At 39.4% G+C, this 19044-nt stretch overlaps 1 protein-coding gene across 2 annotated transcripts in view; it reads right to left on the bottom strand.

Moving 5' to 3' along the window:
- The window catches only part of HMGA2 (high mobility group AT-hook 2), a 138376-nt gene that overhangs the window by 12290 nt on the left and 107042 nt on the right, over window positions 1-19044 (bottom strand). The gene's annotated exons all lie outside the window — the stretch shown is intronic.

The following is a 19044-nucleotide window of genomic DNA, read 5'->3' as shown; positions in this document are numbered from 1 at the left end:
CTTAGCATAACGTGTTCCAGGGTCATCTGGGTCATACCATGCATCGGTGGTACTTCATTCCTCTTTATGACTCCATAACATCCCATTGCATGGCCACACCACATTTTGTTGATCCATCCGTCAGCCGATGGACATTTGGGTTGTTTCTGCCATTTGGCTATCATGAATAATGCTATGAGCATTCATATGCAAGTTTTAGTGGAGACATGTTTTCATTTCTCTTGGGTAGTTTGGAGTGGAATTTCTGGGTCATACAGGTGACTCTAGGATAAACTTTTTGAGGAGCTGTCAGTATTTCAAAGCAGCTGCACCATTTTACATTTCCACCAGCAATGCATGAGGGTCCCAATTTCTCCACATACTTGTCAACACTTGCTGTTGCCTGTCTTTTTCGTTATAAATATCCCACTGGGTGTGAAGTTCGTCACTGGGGTTTTGATCCGATTTTTCCCTAATGACAATTGAGGCTGAAAATCTTTTCATGGGCTTATGGGCAATTTATTTATCTTTTTTTTTTTTAACGTTCATTTATTTTTGAGAGACAGAGAGAGAGAGAGAGAGAGGGAGTGGAGGAGGGGCAGATAGAGAGGGAGACACAGAATCCGAAGCAGGCTCCAGGCTCTGAGCTATTAGCACAGAGCCCGATGCGGGTCTCGAACTCACGAACCGCGACATCATGACCTGAGCCAAAGTCGGACACTTAACTTACTGACCCACCCAGGTGCCCCAATTTATGTATCTTCTTTAGAGAAGTATCTTCCAGATCTCTTGCCCATTTTCAAATGTGTCTTTTCATTATTGAGTTAAGAGTTCTTTATATGTTCTGGATATGAGTACCATCAGAATATGATTTGCAAATGTTTTCTACTATCCTGTGGGTTTGTTTGCTTTCTTGATGGTTTCATTTGCAGAATATTGTATTCTATCTATATCTGTATCTAATTACGTATATAGAACAGAATTCTCTTTTTTTTAAAAATTTTTTTTAACGTTTATTTATTTTTGAGATAGAGACAGAGCATGAACGGGGGAGGGTCAGAGAGAGAGGGAGACACAGAATCTGAAATAGGCTCCAGGCTCTGAGCGGTCAGCACAGAGCCCGACGTGGGGCTCGAACCCACGGACCGCGAGATCATGACCTGAGCCGAAGTCGGACGCTTAACCGACTGAGCCACCCAGGCGCCCCCAGAATTCTTTTTTTTTTTTTTTTCAACGTTTATTTTATTTTTGGGACAGAGAGAGACAGAGCATGAACGGGGGAGGGACAGAGAGAGAGGGAGACACAGAATCGGAAACAGGCTCCAGGCTCCGAGCCATCAGCCCAGAGCCCGATGCGGGGCTCGAACTCACGGACCGTGAGATCGTGACCTGGCTGAAGTCGGACGCTTAACCGACTGCGCCACCCAGGCGCCCCTAGAATTCTTTTTTTTGAGTGAAACACCTAAGGGAAGTTTTTTCTACCCAGCTTAAATGAATTTTCCAATAATTAGAATATTAGAAAGATATTTAAATCTTTCTTTGGTATTGTAAAGTTGGGATTTGAAGCACGAGCTTTTTGATGGATGACTTCCAGTACTCACTTTCACACCTGAATATGAGCCTTACTTCTTCTATGTACCTATCACTACGGTTTGCAAGTCCAACCGAGCCACTCTGATGTGGCCAGTGACGCACTTTCGTGGCACAGATGAAAAAAATAAAATTTCTACAGTTCTCCCAAATGACAGAAGTTAGGGTAAATTCACTATATCGTGGGGGCATACAGCTCCTATTCATTTTCCTTCCTCTCGGAATTTCTGTGACGATGCGATTGTCCTATGGCTGACGTATTAAACATGTTACATAAAGATCATCAGAGCTTTTTTTTTTTTTTTTGGATGGACGAGATAAACAGTTTTAAAAATGGCAAGATACTTTTGTTTACTGAAAAGAAAAAAAATTCTGCCCTTTGACTTGAAAATCACAGGAGAGATGACATCATGAAAAGCCAGGTATGGAGACGATGTCTTCTCCAAGTGGAACTGAACCAAACGTGATTAGGACTTCTTGCCTCTGAGGGTCCAAAAGTGTGTGCTAAGAGAGTATTCATTTCAGAAGAGCCATGTGTCAGGACAGACCCTTTCTTCCTTCTCTTTCTTCCCACCGATTACACCTGTACACATGTTTACTCCCAAACCGCTTCAAATCCCCACGCATTCTTGCAGGCTGACTGGTTTCTACTGCCCAGAAGTTCCCCTCCTCTTTTGGCTGAAGATCCCGCATTCATGTGGCTTCTGCGCACTGCGGGGCTCAATGAAATCCTCTGAAAGGGCTGCCAACTCACCCAATTTTCCATGAATTAGGTCCTGACACTTCAATGAGGGGAAAGACAATGTCTGAAACTCTGCCAGTGCTGGCTCCCGGCCTAGCCCGTGTCACAGAACCTCTCCCAGCTGCCCTTGCACACAGCACTTCATACTTTTCCGACCACCAAACAAACAGACCCTTGAATGCGCTCAGTGCCAGTTGGGGTTACGGCTGCCAGCATGTTTTCCCAGCCTCTGGCACCCAATGGCTCCAGACCGTGCCGAGAAAGTTTTTTGTTGTTGTTATTTTGTTTGGTTGTTATTTTTTTTATGAATGGCTTGGATAGAAAATGCAGATGGAAGCATAATACTACAGCCATTCATAAAAAGGGAAAGGAAACAAACCGTAGTCTGGCAATCTTCGGAGACACCAAACAAACTGCAAGTCTCTTATCTTCCTTGAAGTATCTCCTAGCTTAGGACTAAGTGTTGATACCTAGGAAACAGTTGCCCCTTAGGATTCCTGTCATCAGAAACATGGTCGGCCGTATATCTCTTTAAGAATTGAATAATGTCAACTACGCATATCAATCTTTAGTGTGACCGGCAGGATACTTTCCTGCACCTCAATACATGAGTAATATTTTGCACATGCTTTTCCCACATAAAAACCAAAATCCTTTCTATTTTTCACAGCTGCCCCTTTGTGACCAGGAGGTCCCAAGCCTTATTATGTCCATTTTCCGCCCCCACGCAGGGAAACTAAGGTAACTAAAGTAACTGAGGTAAATAGGGAATTTAAGTAACCTCCCGGAGATCATTTTCTCAAGCTAAAACAACCTGGGTCTTCTAGTTTTTTTAATACCCTGTAAAACGCTCCGAGGAAACCCATTTTCTTCCTTAACCAAAAATAAATAAGTAAATAAATAAATAAATTCAAATCCAGGTCCAATCCAGGAGGAGAATGGCCTTGATTTCCAACTCCAGATTCACCTTCTTCTTTGGGATCTCTCAGGATTCCCCACTGCCACCAGGGCCAGAGGAAGGCCATGGCTTCCCCAGCAGGGCCCAGCTCTGGTTCCACAGGCGACTCCAGGCGACTCCAGTCCTGAAGACTCCAGACGACTACCAGAGGACAAGAGTTAGGTCCCAAAGCTCCAGCTGATTCTCTCTCCCCCACTGGAAAGTCTGCCTTTATTATCAAGTGTGGAGGGTCTAAGAAGTCCCTTTTAAAGGCATGGATTTCTTTTTTTTTTTTTTAATTTTTTTTTAACGTTTATTTATTTTTGGGACAGAGAGAGACAGAGCATGAACGGGGGAGGGGCAGAGAGAGAGGGAGACACAGAATCAAAAGCAGGCTCCAGGCTCTGAGCCATCAGCCCAGAGCCTGACGCGGGGCTCGAACTCACGAACCGCGAGATCGTGACCTGAGCCGAAGTCGGACGCTCAACCGACTGAGCCACCCAGGCGCCCCAAAGGCATGGATTTCATAATGACTGTTCTAGCGAACAAATTAGCAAAGTCCTCTATAGTGGCTCATTTGGATGATTCTGCTGATTGTTTTTAATAAGTCCGTGCCCATGAGTTCCTACAGCTTGGGCACCTTGTCGACTTGGTGTGCAAACCCCTTCGTGCCCTGAAATCTGGGCTACTTTATGTTATTAAGAGATAGTTACACCTTTCAAAAAGTTTGTAATGCAAATCTCTCGTTCGGCCGTTGTATTTAAACATCTAAAATACAGTAGGTAAAAGACAGCTTTCCAGCCAGAATGAAATGACATCATCAGCGACTACAAAGGACTTCGAAGGAATGCTGTGGGTTAATACAACGTTAAAATCAAACCGTGAGAACTAAAAAGACCCCATCCATAGAACAGATCACGTAAAGATGAAGAAAGGCCCTCTTCTCACCACATGGGCTCCAAAGTATGGTTCTCTGCAGGCTCATCCTTCCATCGCACTAGCTCAGCCAAATTCAAAGTACCGTCTTTACACAAACAAATATTATTGTTAAAGTTTGTACGTAGCGTAGGATACAGCATGCTAAGAAATCACAAAGGATACTAAATGAAAAGCACATACTTTTAGATTTCGGAGATCATAGGGCAAACCAGTATTTCTCCAAATGAAAGGAAAACAGTTATTGATTTTTTAATGTCCACAGAGTAGTTTGGTTTTTGAGATTTTACAGAAAGACACTTGTAAAGGACATGGCCTGCCACACCATCTATTTCAGAATAATTAAGGGGTTCCCTAGCCCTTCTGAGAATCCAGCCTATGGTTCCAGGGAGTCTAGGTATTTAAAGCTGATACTTAGACAGCTAAGCCACCTTTCTAGTAGGCATTGAAAGAAAATCCTTCATAACAAAGGACCTAGACATTAGTAGCTCATTTTTAGTACTAATCTAAACAGTAAATGAGATGAGGCTGGAATTGGGCTTACCAACTTAACTTTTTAAAAAATCAGGTTCAGTGTGCAATAAAGTGAGGATATCCTTATGAAAAAAGTCTTAAGTTAACCTCTGAAAGAAAATAGCCCTTCGTTTGGATCTTTGTACAGATGGGTCTTTTGGTTTCATGTAAGCAGCAGATTTTTAATCTAATTATATCTTTCGTTTTTGCCAGCCAGTGGGAGGAGGTTTTGTCCACTTTGCTTGAAAATCATAAGACCGTTGTTCAATCAAGAGGTACTTCTGTTCCCTAGCACAATCTTCTCTTCATGTAAATTGTTTTTCATTCTCACGGCAGTTTAGAGTAAGACAGATCCCCTAGCTGTTTACTAAAAGAGAATTTTAAAACCCTCATTTCTTCTGTGAGACATTTAAGCGGACTTTAACTTCTCCCCAAATAACATCTCACAGGTAAGTTTAGCTTTAAAAATTTTTAAATTAAATATGGGATACTAAAACGTTTGCTAGATAGATATTTGTTTTTAGACCTCCAGAGAGTCCTTAAAAAAAAAAAAGTTACTTATTTTTGAGAAAGAGAGAGTGAGGGGGAGAGAGAGACAGAGTGCGAGCAGGGGAGGGGCAGAGAGAGACGGAGACACAGAATCTGAAGCAGGCTCCAGGCTCCAAGCTGTCAGCACAGAGCCTGATGCAGGGCTCGAACTCATTAACCGTGAGATCATGACCTGAGCCAAAGTAGGACACTCAACTGACTGAGCCACCCAGGCACCCCTAGACTTCCAGAGAGTCCTTTATGCCTAAGTCAGCACGTTGAAAGGGTGGGGCTTATGACTGCAATTGTAACCACACAAGTACAACTGCCTTCATATTTTGCCCAAACTGATGAATGCATCCCTACGGTTTGGAGAAAATTTCATTAAGTAAGATTGAATTCATTCATTAAATTGGCCTACTGCTCAATGACCTCATCTGCTTTCTGGACTAAATTAATTGGTTATGTGTAGTAAAAAGTATCACACAAATTCAATAAGTAGACACAGCCCAGATTCTACACAGGCAATTGTCCAGTTTCTCCATAAACACGCCAAATATGGTCATGAGCCATGAGGGCCAGCAGGAGATGCAAGTCATGTGGTGTACATGCCTATGGGAGTGCTTTTTGACTTGTATTTTGAACAATACCCTTTTACACCCTTGTCCCCAATAGTTTAAAGGCAAAAATATGACCATTCTTTCTGTCTCTACCCAAGATTCATTTCCATTTCTGTGCTGAGAAATATGCTTTTCACCCTCTGAAATTTCACAATGCCATTTTGGATGTATTTTCTTTGAACATGGTATTAACCCAACTGGAGGGAGAGTACTATCATCAAGAATGAAAATTCTTTCCTGCTTTTCATGAAATGATGTATCAACACATTTGCTCACGATCTTCTGGATTCATAGTTTTGAAACTTCAGTACTCTAGAATGTCAAGATTTGTATGTGGGTTCCTTTAACAAAATGAACATGCTCTACAGGTTTTGAACCCCTTTTTTTTTTAGGACATGAAAACCTCTCCCTCTCCTTTTACAAATCAGATCGTAAGTGGAATCCCCCAACAGAAAGCAGACAAAATGAAAATGGTCCTTCTGACAGGAGTATCAGTGCCTCATTCACATGACATCCACTCCAACCCATTCCTGGCCCTCTAAGATGCCCCTGGAGTCCCTCAGTGGAACACCAGAGCTCCAGGGAAGGTCAAATAAAGGTCCCCGATCTTCAGATGCAAATCCTCCATCAGACCTGTATCACCAAGATAGACAGAGGCAGAGCAATCCTGTTCACTCACATGATTTAGACTGTTGTTAGGTTGAACCATATGAACTTGCATTTGTGTTTGTCGAAAACAGTGAAACGGCAACAATTTCATATAGTTTGGCCCAATAGACTCAAGGTGAGGTGACCATTCTCCTTGTAATTTTTGTGATTTGTCATTAGGCTCTGGTAGCCTGTTAAGTACTGTGGATTTTTACATTTTCTGTGCACCTAGATCCTGCACTCAGTTTCCCATGCTGCTCCACCCTGGCTCCTGATCCTGATGCTTATTTTGCCAAAGTTCTGCCAGACTCTGTGGTCTGGTGAAAGGGGGGATTTGCCTATCCTAAGGGTGGTGCTCCAGTTTTCTCGTTTATTCTGCAGCTGTTCTCCCAGTCTACCATGGCGGCCTTTGTGACCATCTAGCTAACCTCTTCTCATACCCACACAGGCCCTTCTGAATTCTACTTCTTCACTGAAACTGAACGGCTGGAATACTCTGTATATAACAATTCCGGGTGGCTATCCAGGAAAGCTCTAAAAGGAAACAACATGTAACTTGTAATTTAATTTAGAATGGTCAACTTCAGCTGTTGCCACCAGTATAAAGAAGTTGAGTTCAGAGTATTCTCTAACGCCAAGCGATCCCGTATTATTTACCTAAGATTTTTTTTTTTTTTTTGTAATTAGATAGGAACCTGGGGTGTCTAAAGTTTGAAGAATTTATTTCAGATCAAATGTTGGTGTGACAGTGTGAGGATGCGACTCGGCTACAGCTATACAAATCCCATCTCTGTTGCACATACCACTTTTCTTGGGCGGGAAGTCTTGTTTTCATGGCTTCCTCAGTTGAGATTGATTGTGCCCCCTTGTGGTGGGAGGCCTTAGTACACAGAAACCACCGACCACGACTAGCTGGTGACAATTTCCCGCCAGCTTAGAAAAAGCTTGAGTTAGGTCATAACTTCTATTTCTTGTGCCTCCTGTGTGCAGTTAGAGATGACTATGCAACGTGTGTACACATGTAGCCCCGGATGGTTACAATTTGACAGCAACATCTGGCTCTTATAGTGCAAAGGAGATTTTGTAGTTCTCTGTACAAAGTCTCCTAAGAAGTGATAAATCTATGGGGAGTTTTGGCAAAATCTCTGGAATTTCTGCTTGGTATTGGGGGGAAGGGGAGGTGTTCTTTATTTTATACTCTACTTGGCTTCACTCTTAGACTTTAATGCAAAAGACAAAAGTAAGCATCATTTTAAAAGTATTTATTGGATTACTGTAGCGAAGCGTCCTCACTGCGGCTGGGCTCATTTCATCTATTCAAGAATGAGAATAGGCGCAATCGGCTCTAGCTAGTGTTTATTAACATCAGCCTGGGTGTGTATGGCAACGCCACAGCAGTTCTCATGAAAAAAGATTTGGGGGCCAATGCTTAGCAGTCTTAGTCGACCTTCTGGTGCCTTTCAGACACCTCCAGAACGGAGGGCAAAAAATCAACAGGGGACCCTTTAAAAATTTCAGTGTCCTGATTAGCTTCAAAAGCCAACCATCTATAATCTGATGAAGGTATTTACTGGCTTATCAAATCCTAATTGATATTTGAGAAACTATACATCAGATGGGGACTGGGTGCACAAAATGAATAATAAACGTTTCCTGGCCTCAAGAAGCCTAGAGTCTAATGGGGGAGACAAAGACATAGATATTAGAATACAATATGCAATTTTAGATTATTTTTAGATTATTTTTAGATTTTCAGATTTAGATATTAGAATACAATATGCAATTTTAGATTATTTTTAGATTATTTTTCTATGTTCAATGCAATCTCTTATGTTCAATGGAATTTTAAGTGTAGAGGGGCATAGTCATGATTACTTTCCTTCTAATAGGGAAAATGAGAGAGTAGAGATAGAAGGGAAAAAAGGATGTAGGAAGCAATTTGACGATTTGATGTAGGAGAAGAGTATCACTTCTTTCCTAAGCTTAAAAATCAAATCAAAACAAAAAAAGATGTAGTGTGGGGGTAATGTCAAAATTACGGTTAGTCTTAAAATGATACTATGATGTGCTCCTGAGTTATAGCATTTCATAGGCATTTTTATTTTATAGAAGATGACCATGTTTTGGGGATATAAGGCATTCTAAAGTGAACAGCCACACACAGGTGGGGCAAAGGAATACACGGTCTCGTGAGTTGACTTTTCATTGCCATGCTTGCCAATTCTCCAAGATTTGGGGAGGAAACTCACCCGTAGGCGAAAATTTCACCTGAGTGAAAATGGTGAGATTAACATTACGTCACAGAAAAAGAATCCATCTGTTTCAGTCCTATTTCCTTATTCTATAAGTTTTTAAGCACAAACACTACTTATTGTTTAAAGGCTCAAATTCTTTCTTTCTTTCTTTAGATATTCTTTTTCCCTGCATATGACCATTCATATAGCTAGTGCACTTTGCATATGCACACATGGTTAATAGCACCAAAGTAAAATGAATAATTGTTTGAAACCCCATGATGCCGGGTTTCAGCAAATCAAACACATATGCACAGACGCTGAGGGCTGAGTTCGAACTTGAGCTAATGTCAACTTTAGCCAGGTAGAAAGACTAATTAATGTTCAATGCTGGATGAAAATAGACACCTACGACATAATGGAAATTAAATGATATATTATTGAAGATGAACAATAATTAATACTCCAGGTTGGTTGGTGGCATACCTGAAAGTCCATTTAAGACATAATGTCTTCTTAACATTTGACTGATAATTCAGATAGTCATCATATGAAACTGGGTTGGGACTTTTTTACATAACCAATTTTCTATAATATTTATGCCTTTGCTTCTGATAGACACAATGTGATTTTTAAAGTAGTTCTAATTACTTTTATTTGGATGAAAGAGATTTAGAATCATTACCTAGAACATTTCTTTGGGACATCAGCATCATGGTGGGGTAAGTCATTCCTTTTTTCTGTCCTCTCTGATTTACAACTACTCAGACATCCAAAACAGAAAAAAAAAAAAAAAAAAAAAGTTGCCCTTGCACAGCACATCAGGACACCTGAGAGATCCACTGGACTGCAGAGGAGGTGGCAGAGTGAGGGAAATGGCAGTGGAGCCCACAGCAGCCAACGTAGTGATGGCAGAGAGAGGGTGGCAGCTGACCAGCAGTAAGCCAGCAGAACTTTTCCAGCAAGGGAGGTGGAGGGTAAAGGTGGCGAGTGAAGGTCTGCTTGGTCATGTCCTACAGCTGGAGGGACCCCTTGCTCTCTCTGAGAAGAGATGGCAGTGACTGGGGTGGGGAAGGAAAGGAAAAGGAAGTAGGCAGACAAAGAACTGAAGGAAATCTCTCCTGCTATCTGCCCCAGGAGTCAAGAGGATTGCCCATGGACCACTGGGATCCTTCCACCTTGAGAATATCCCTACCGGGCAGTGGGCATACCTAATGCCCAAGTGCTCAGTACACGTATCTCCTCCTTTGCTGCCACCTTTTCCTTCCCCACCCCCCTCCTTTTAATATTTGCTGCCAACATTAGTGGGGAGTCAGCTCTGGGTAAAAGAAACCAAAAACATGTGCTATAGCGCCACCTTCTGGAAAACAAAAGGAAGGTTCTAAACTACCGCCTATTGAAACTGCTAGAATCAAAGTAAACAAAACCATGCCTAAAAAAGAAAGGTATTCCCTATTTCTGATGTAGAAGCAGAGGCACATCTCGTCAAACACCATGAAAAACCATGGTAAAACAGTATCACAAAAAGTGACAATTTTCCACCAACTGAACCTAAAGACATGGAATACTGCAACCTAACTGATAAAGAACTGAGAAGAGCTGTTATAAAGAAATTCCACAAGCTACAAGAAAATTCAAAAGTTAACACAACGATCTTAGGGATAAACAGGAGTATTTTACCAAAGAGATTAATATTAAAAAAGTATCAAACAGAAATTCTAAAGCTGAACACCTCAATAAATGTGATGAAGAATGCATTAGAATGCATTGGATATAAAGCAATCATATGAAAAAGAGAACTAGTGAGCTTGAGGATAGAAATATAGAAATTATTCAAGTGGAAGAGGGGACAGAACAAGATTTTAAAAAGTAAAGAAACCCTCTGAGAACTATTTGACTCCACTGGAGCAGCCAACATAAGAATAATGTGTATCCCAGAAGAAGTGAGGGAGAAGGGAGCAGAGAGCATATTTAAAGAAATAATAGCTGAGAAGTTCCCAAATCTGGGGAAGGAACTGGACATACAAGTCCATGAAGCTAATAAAATACGTTGCTATCTCAATGCAAAAAAAAATCCCATCTTCAAGACACATTATATTAGAAGTATAAAAAGTCAATGATAAAGAAATAGTTTTAAAGGCAGCCAGGAGAAAAAAGGTAGTAACTTACAAAGGTATTCCCATTAGGCCACTGCAGATTTCTCAGCAGAAACTCTCTGGGCCAGAAAAGAATGGAATGACATATTCAAAATACTAAAAGATAAAAACTTTCAGCCAAGAATACTCTACCTGGCAAAATTATCTTTCAGATATAAAGCAGAAATAAAGGCTTTCCCGGACAAACACAAGCTGAAGCAGTTCACTACCACTAGACCTGTCTTATAAGAAATGTTGCAAGGAGTTGTTCAAGCTGAAAAGGCAAAGGTATACAAAACTCTGATAAGGTGAAAAACAGACAGAATTAGAACTGTAACTCTTTTTTTGAATGTTATGTTAAACTCAACTATAGCATAAAAGTTATAAAAAAAAAGATTAAAAATAACCATCGCTACTACAATTTGGTAACATACTCACAGCATAAAAAGATAATTTGTGACATCGAAAATATAAAAGGGGAAGAGTAAAAGGATGGAAACTTTATAGGCAAAAGAAGATAAATTTCTATCAGCAGAAAAAGGACTATTTTATTAATGAGATGTTTTATGTAAACCTCTTGGTAATCACAAAAAAAAAAATCCAGAGTAGAGACATGAAACATAAAAAATGGGGAGAAAGAGCAAATCAATATGGAAAACGACAAATTTACAAAGGTAAACAGAAACAGAAGGAAAAAGAAACAATGGAGAAACAAAATAACCAGAAGACAAAAAATAAAATGGCAGTAGTAAATCCTTACATATCAATAATTACCTTAAGTGTAAATGGATTGATCTCACCTATCAAAAGGCACAGAGTGGCTGGATGCACAAAAAAACCAAGACCCAATTATATGCTGCCTATAGGAGACTGATATTAGCTCTAAAGAAACACACATGCTCAAAATAAAAGGATGGAAGGTGATATTCCAAACAAATGGAAATCTTTAAAAAGAAGGTGAGTGTGGCCATAGTTATATCTGGCAAAATAGACTTCAAACCAAAATGTGTAACAACAGACAAAAAAGGCAATATATAATGATAAAGGGGTCAATGTCAAGAAAATACAGCAATCTGGGGCACCTGGGTGGCTCAGTCAGTTAAGTAAGTGTCTGACTCTTGAATTTGGTCATGATCTCATGGTTTGTGGGTTTAAGCCCTGCGTTGGGCTCTGTGTTGAGCAATGCTTAACCAACTGAGCTGCCCAGGTGCCCCTATGAAATATATTAAGGAATTAATAACATGTCTTAAGGGAGAAATAGACAACAATACAATGATTGTAGGGGACTTCAATACCCTACCATCAGCAATGGATAGATTGTCCAGATAGAAAACAAGGAAATGTTGGAACTGAATCACACTTTAGAACAAATGAACTTAATAGACATATACAGAACATACTATCCAAGAGCAGCAAAATACACATTCTTCTCAAGTGCACATGAACATTCTCCAGGACCTATCATATGATAGGCCACAAAACAAATCTTAGCAAATTTAAGAAGACTGAAATCATACCAACTATCTTCCCTGACCACAATAGTATGAAACTAGAAATCAACAAGAAGAAAGTGAGATGATCTACAAATATGTGGAAACCAAACAACAAACTTCTGAACAACCTTTGGGTCAAAAAGAAATAAGAAACAATTTGAAACAAATAAAAATGAAAACACAACACATTGAATATTACAGGAAGCAGCAAAAGTGGTTTTCAGAGGAAAGTTTATAGCAATAAATGTGTATATTAAGAAATTAGAAGGCTCTCAAATAAACAACCTAACTTTATACCTTAAAGAACTAGAAAAAGAAGAACTAATTAAGCCCAAAGTCAGAAGAAGGAAGGAAATAATGAAGCTCAGAATGGAAATAAATGAAGTAGAAATGAGAAAAGCAATAGAAAAAAAAATCAGTAAACCTAAGGGATGGCTCTCTGAAAAAATAAACAAAATTGACAAAACTTTGGCTAGACTAAGAGAAAAAGAAAACTCAAATAAAAAATTAGGAATGAAATAGGAGACATTACAACTGATACTACAGATATACATAGAGTCATAAGAGACTATTAAGAACAATTACGTGCCAACAAATTACATAACCTAGAAGAAATGGATGTGTTTCTAGAAACACATTACCTACCAAAACTGAATCGGGAATAAAGAGAAAATCCGAACAGACCAATAACTAGTAGTGACTGACTCAATAATCAAAAAGCTCTCACCAAAGAAAACTCTAGGACCAGATGGCTTCCAGAGAATTCTACCAAACATTTAGAAAAGAATTAACACCAATCCTCCTCAAACTCTTCCAAAATATTGAGAAGGAACACTTCCAAACTCATTCTACAAGGCCAGCATTACTTTGATACCAAAGCCAGATGAAGAAACCACAAGAAAATAAAATCATAGACCAATATCCCTGATGAATATAGATGCAAAAATTCTCAACAAAATATTAATAAACCAATTTGAAGAATACATTAAAAGGATTATACATCATGACCAAATGGGATTTATCCTTGGGATACAAGGATGATTTGACATACAAATCAATAAATGTAATACCTCACATGATCATTTCAACAGACATAGGAAAGCATCTGACAAACTACAACCTCCTTTCATGATAAAGACCCTTAACAGAATGGGCAGAGAAGGAACATACTTCAAAGGCCATATATGACAAACCCACAGCTAACATTATACTCGATGGAGAGAAATGGAACATTGCACTTACGATCAGAAACAAAGCATGGATAGCCACTCTCACCACTCCTATTTAACATAGTACTGGAAGTCCTAGCTAGAGCAAGTAGGCAAGACAAAGAGGCAAAAAGCATTCAAATTGGAAAGGAAGAAGTAAAACTTGTTATTCGCTGATTATACAATCCTATATATAGAAGATCACAAAGAATCAGTCAAAAACCTGTTAGAATTAGTCAACAGTTTCAATAAAGTGGCAAGACATAAAATTGACATACAGAAATCAGTTGTAGTCCTTTAGACTAATGATGAAGCATCTGAAAAAGAGGTAAACCATCCTATTCATAATTAAAAAAAAAAAAAACAATCAAATACCTAGGAATAAATTTAACCAAGGCAATGAAAGATCTATAAAATGAAAACTACAAAACTTTGCTGAAATAAATTGAAAAAGACAAACAAATGGAAACGCATCCCATATTCATGGATCAGAAGAATTAATATTGTTAAAATGGCCATACTACCCAGAGCCATTTATAGATTCAATGCAATCCGTGTCAAAATACCAAAAGCATTCTTTATAAAAATAGAAGAAACAATCCTAAAATTTGCATGGAACCACAAAAGACTCCAAATAACCAGAATTGTCCTGAGAACAAAGCTGGAGGTACCATGGTCCCGAATTTCAAACTACGCTACAAAGCCATAGTAATAAACATAGTATGGTACTGGCACAAAAAATAGACACATAAACCAATGGAACAGAATAGAGAGTCCATAATTAAACCCCAGTATATAGGGTCAGTTAACATTCAGCAAGAGAGCCAAAAATACCCAATGGGGAAAAGATAGTCTCTTCAACAAATGGTGCTGGGAAAATTGGAGAAACATTCAGAACAATGAAATGAATGAAACTGGATCCCTATCTGACACCACTCACAAAAATTAACTCAAAGTGGATTAAAGACTTAAACATAAGACCTGATGCCATAAAACTCCTGGAAGAAAATATAAGGAAGAACCTCATTGATATTGGTCTTGACAATAATTTGGGGGGGTCTGACACCAAAAGCACAAACAACAAAAGAAGCAAATCAATTAGTGGGACTACATCAGACTCAAAAGCTTCTGCACAGCAGAAGGAAGAGGTAACAAAGTGAAAAGACAACCTACAGAATGGGAGAAACTTTTTGCAAACCATGTATTAGATAAGATCTGAATATATAAAGAACTCAGGCTACTCAATAGCAACAATAACAAAACAATCTGATTAAAAAATGGGCAGAAGAACTAAATAGACATTTCTCCAGAAAGGACATCAACATGGCCAACAGACACATGAAAAGATGCCCAATATCACTCACCATCAAGGAAATGCAAATGAAAACCGCAGTAAGATATCACCTCATACCTGCTAGAATGGCTGTCATCAGGCTTTCAAGAGACAAGAGGTGCTGGCAACAAGGTGGTGAAAAGGCAACCCTTACCCACTGTTGGTGGGAATGTAAACTGGTCCAATCACTATGGAAAGCAATATGCAATAGGAAGGTTTCTCAAAATATTAAAAATAGATCTACCAAATGATCCGCTTCTGGGTATATACCTAAAGGAAATGAAACCAGGATTTTGAGAAGATATATGCACTCTTAGAGCATTATCGATAATAGTCAAAACATGGAAACAATCCAAATGCCCATCAACAAATGAATAAAAAAATGTGGTACCTATACACAATGGAATATCATTCAGCCATGAGAAAGGAAGCTCTCCTTCCATTTATGACAACATGGATGGACCTTGAGCACAGTATGCTAAGTGAGATAAGTCAGAGAAAGACAAGTACTGTATAATATCACTTGTACATGAATCAACCGACTGAGCCACCCAGGCACCCCTCACTTGTACATGAACCTAAGAAAGTGAAACCTGTAACAAAAACAAAACAGTAAAATGGTGCCTACCAGGGATGGGGTGATGGAGGAATAAGAGACAGGGGGGTTTAAGGGTACAAACTTGTAATGAGCAGTAAATAAGCCATAGAGATTAATGCGCAGGACAATGAATAGAGACAGTAATACTGTACTATGCTTAGGTAATAACTACGTAACGCTAAATGTTGCTACATCAGCAATCATCTTATAATATATACATATATCAAAGTCACACACTACACCTTAAACTTATAAGATGTTACCTGTTAAATTTATTCAATTAAAAAGTATTTGGTTCTAAGAACATCCATCTAGTTCTTAGACTAAAGCACTTAAAAATAGTTTTACAAAATGATGTTTGAGTATTGAGTATTTCCCAGCAGCCATAATAGTTACACATGGAAATTGAATTTAAAAAGCTGAATCATGATTTTAGGCATTTCCTTTCCTTAAGGAAGGAGTCAGTAAATTTATTTGTAATCTCTTACGTTCTCAAGGACTACAAAGGGATAGTTTATGGGTTGTGAGCTCTACAATACTTAACTGAGTCATATCTCTCCTAGAACCCTAATTTAGCAGTATTTTCTTGGCACTGTGTAGGGCCGACTTTAGCAGTTGAGTTGTTTTCCTTGGAGGAAGTTTAATATTCAATCCGAGAAATGTTAACTATTCCCGAACATTAGCTTATACCCTTTAATTTTTTAAACAGTTGTAGAAGGGAGTTCTCTTTTTTCCACATTCTCACACTTCCAGAGTGCACCCAGCACCCCGGTCTTTCCAGAAAATACCTTCTCCCTGGACCCACCCTCAAGGTTTTCTCTGGATTAATGTCCCTTTCTTCAGACTCCATAAGTTAAAATGCCTCCTTCCTTCTTCAGAAAACCAAACATTTCATTCAGCTTGTCTCCAAAATCGCTACTTCAAACTCAAGTGGAACTTCAGGCAACCCCTGAACTACCTAACTCAGGTCAACTGCTCTAAAATTGATAATTCTGGAATCGATACACTGTCAGTTTAAAAATGACGTATCTTTGCTTATACTATTCCAGAAACATCTCTCTGAGCTGCACTTTCTGATCACCTCCATCAAATCAAACATTTTTAAATTACAACGCAGGATGAGATCACATGACTTCATTGTAGGTCAATCGCATGACAATAACACAGCAATGTAGAGTTTACAATGTGACTTAGCGTGTACCTCACAAACGACCATCTGAAAGAAGTGATGCTGTTCAGATTTAGACCCAAAGAAGTGGGATTCTAAAGCAGCGAATGACTTACAAATGGTGACAAGGCCGTATATAACGAAGCTGTCGTATATAACGAAGCTGCCGTATATAATGAAGCTGCTGTATATAACGAAGCTGCCACTTCGTTGTAGAGCTTCACGTCTCTCGTTCTTCCCACCATACCACACTGCTCCAGCAAGGAGCTTATTGTACGCTTGTGTTTTCTTTAATGAAAATCCAGTGCTATATGAAAACATCTTCTCTCATCCATAAAAGTAGCCTGGTTTTTTTGAAAGAATACAAATCTAGCTTTCCAGGACTACAATTTCACTAAGAAGAAAAATTACCAACTAATAAGAAAAACTGCATTTGAATGAAACAATTTTAAAGATCTTAGTTCAAAAGAATGTTTCTAATATACGTGGAGGACCAATCAGTATTAGAACACTATTTTCATAATAGCAGCTTTGCTCTCAAAAAAGTGTTTTCTCATCAAAAAGTTCAAGATGGGATGGGGCGCCTGGGTGGCTCAGTTGGATAGGCGTCCGACTTCGGCTCAGGTCATGATCTCCTGGTTCTTGGGTTCAAGCCCCGCATCGGGCTCTGTGCTGACAGCTCGGAGCCTGGATCCTGCTTCCTATTCTGTGTCTCCCTCTCTCTCTGCCCCTTCCCCGCTTGCACTCTGTCTCTGTCTCTGTCAAAAATGAATAAATGTTAAAAAATTTTTTAAAGAATAGTTCACGGTGCCTCAGAAATATAAATAGCATCTTGTTTCTCACTAGATTTCTATAAAAGTGTCCCATCCTGCTATTCTTATCTTTATATATATATATATATATATATATATATGTATATACTCATACATACGTACTTTCCTTCATCCTTTTCTTTTATTCCCTTCGAAATGTCTGTGGGGAAAAAATGCAGGCAAGACTGTGGAGGCTAAAATTTCTGAGATAATTGCTAATGAACTTTTTTGGTGTATTTCTTTCCCTCCTGTTTATCACCTGTTCTAACACGTGATCATATTTACAATTTTAGCTGTAAATTCCACGGTGTCTATGACATAGGAAATACATGATCACAGTTCCTGTATCTATGGTGTTTATAATCTTATGTATTATATGTTATTGTCTGTGACCAACACTGAGGAAGAATAAAGATGCCTGCTTCCCACACAGACGCCATACAGGTTCTTCCTCCTTAGGCCCTTCACCTACATCATCGGACATCTCCCCTCCTCCTTTCCTGTGGCTTTCAACTTAAGAAATCTGTGAGTCTCCTGCCTTTAATCCCTTGTTCTGTATGGTCGCTCCATTCACTGGCTGGTGCTTTTGTACATGCGTTCATTTCTTTGGAATGTGACCACCCATGACACTTATTTTTTACCCATGATATATATAAATACACACTGCCATACAGAGGGAGTCATTTAAAACACTCCATTTAAAGCCAGCATATATGTGTATAATATTTATATATATTTACATTAAGGCACAATTACGAGTCAAAGCTATGGACGCTGACCACTTCATGCTCCAACCTCAGAGAAGCTGTGCAGACCGCAACAACAATGGAAAATTCCCAGAGATTCTTCACAAACAGGGTAATTGCCCACCCACCTGGCTCAGCGGCTAACACACTTCGTCTCTTCTGCATGGAGTAAAAATTAAAGAAAAAAAAAAAAAAAGGTTTCTGGGTTCTAAACCCAAACTTGCCTGGAGGAAGTCCTTCTCTTCTAAAGTGGTAGTGATACCTTTCATAGACTTCATAAAAGGTGCTGGGTAGAAATGAGGATTCCTGACTACACCCCCAGATTCAGAAGGAACCCCAGAATCTGCTTTTAAAATAAGCAACTGGGGCACCTGGGTGGCTCAGTCAGTTGAGCGTCCAACTTCGCCTCAGGTCATGATCTTCTGCTTTGTGGGTCGGAGCCCCGCATCGGGTTCTCTGCTGTCAGTGCGGAGTCCACTTTGGATCCTCTGTAACCCCTCCCCCTCTGCCCCTCCCCCACTCACGCTGTCTCTCTTAAAACTAAATAGACATTTAAAAATAAAGAAGTAAAATAAGCAACTGTTCCTATGGGTGGTGCTCTGAGAAACACGGTCATGGGAAAACGACACTGACACAGCTGCAATTCCTCCTTCCGATGAGGCTGTCATTGACAGGAAAGAGCTACCTTAATGCAGAACCAAAAGTGGGAGAGGAAGATGGGTATGTTTTTAAAACATGGGAAGACATGTTAAATATGACTCTCTCTCCCTATATTTCTTGCACATCAGTATGTCTTGGGGAAGAGTGAACTTGGGGGAATTAAA

The sequence above is a fragment of the Panthera uncia genome, chromosome B4 (assembly GCF_023721935.1).
Source record: "Panthera uncia isolate 11264 chromosome B4, Puncia_PCG_1.0, whole genome shotgun sequence".
Lineage (NCBI taxonomy): Eukaryota > Metazoa > Chordata > Mammalia > Carnivora > Felidae > Panthera > Panthera uncia.
Note: the sequence above shows the minus strand (reverse complement) of the source record. Positions and strands in the feature narration are given on the sequence as shown.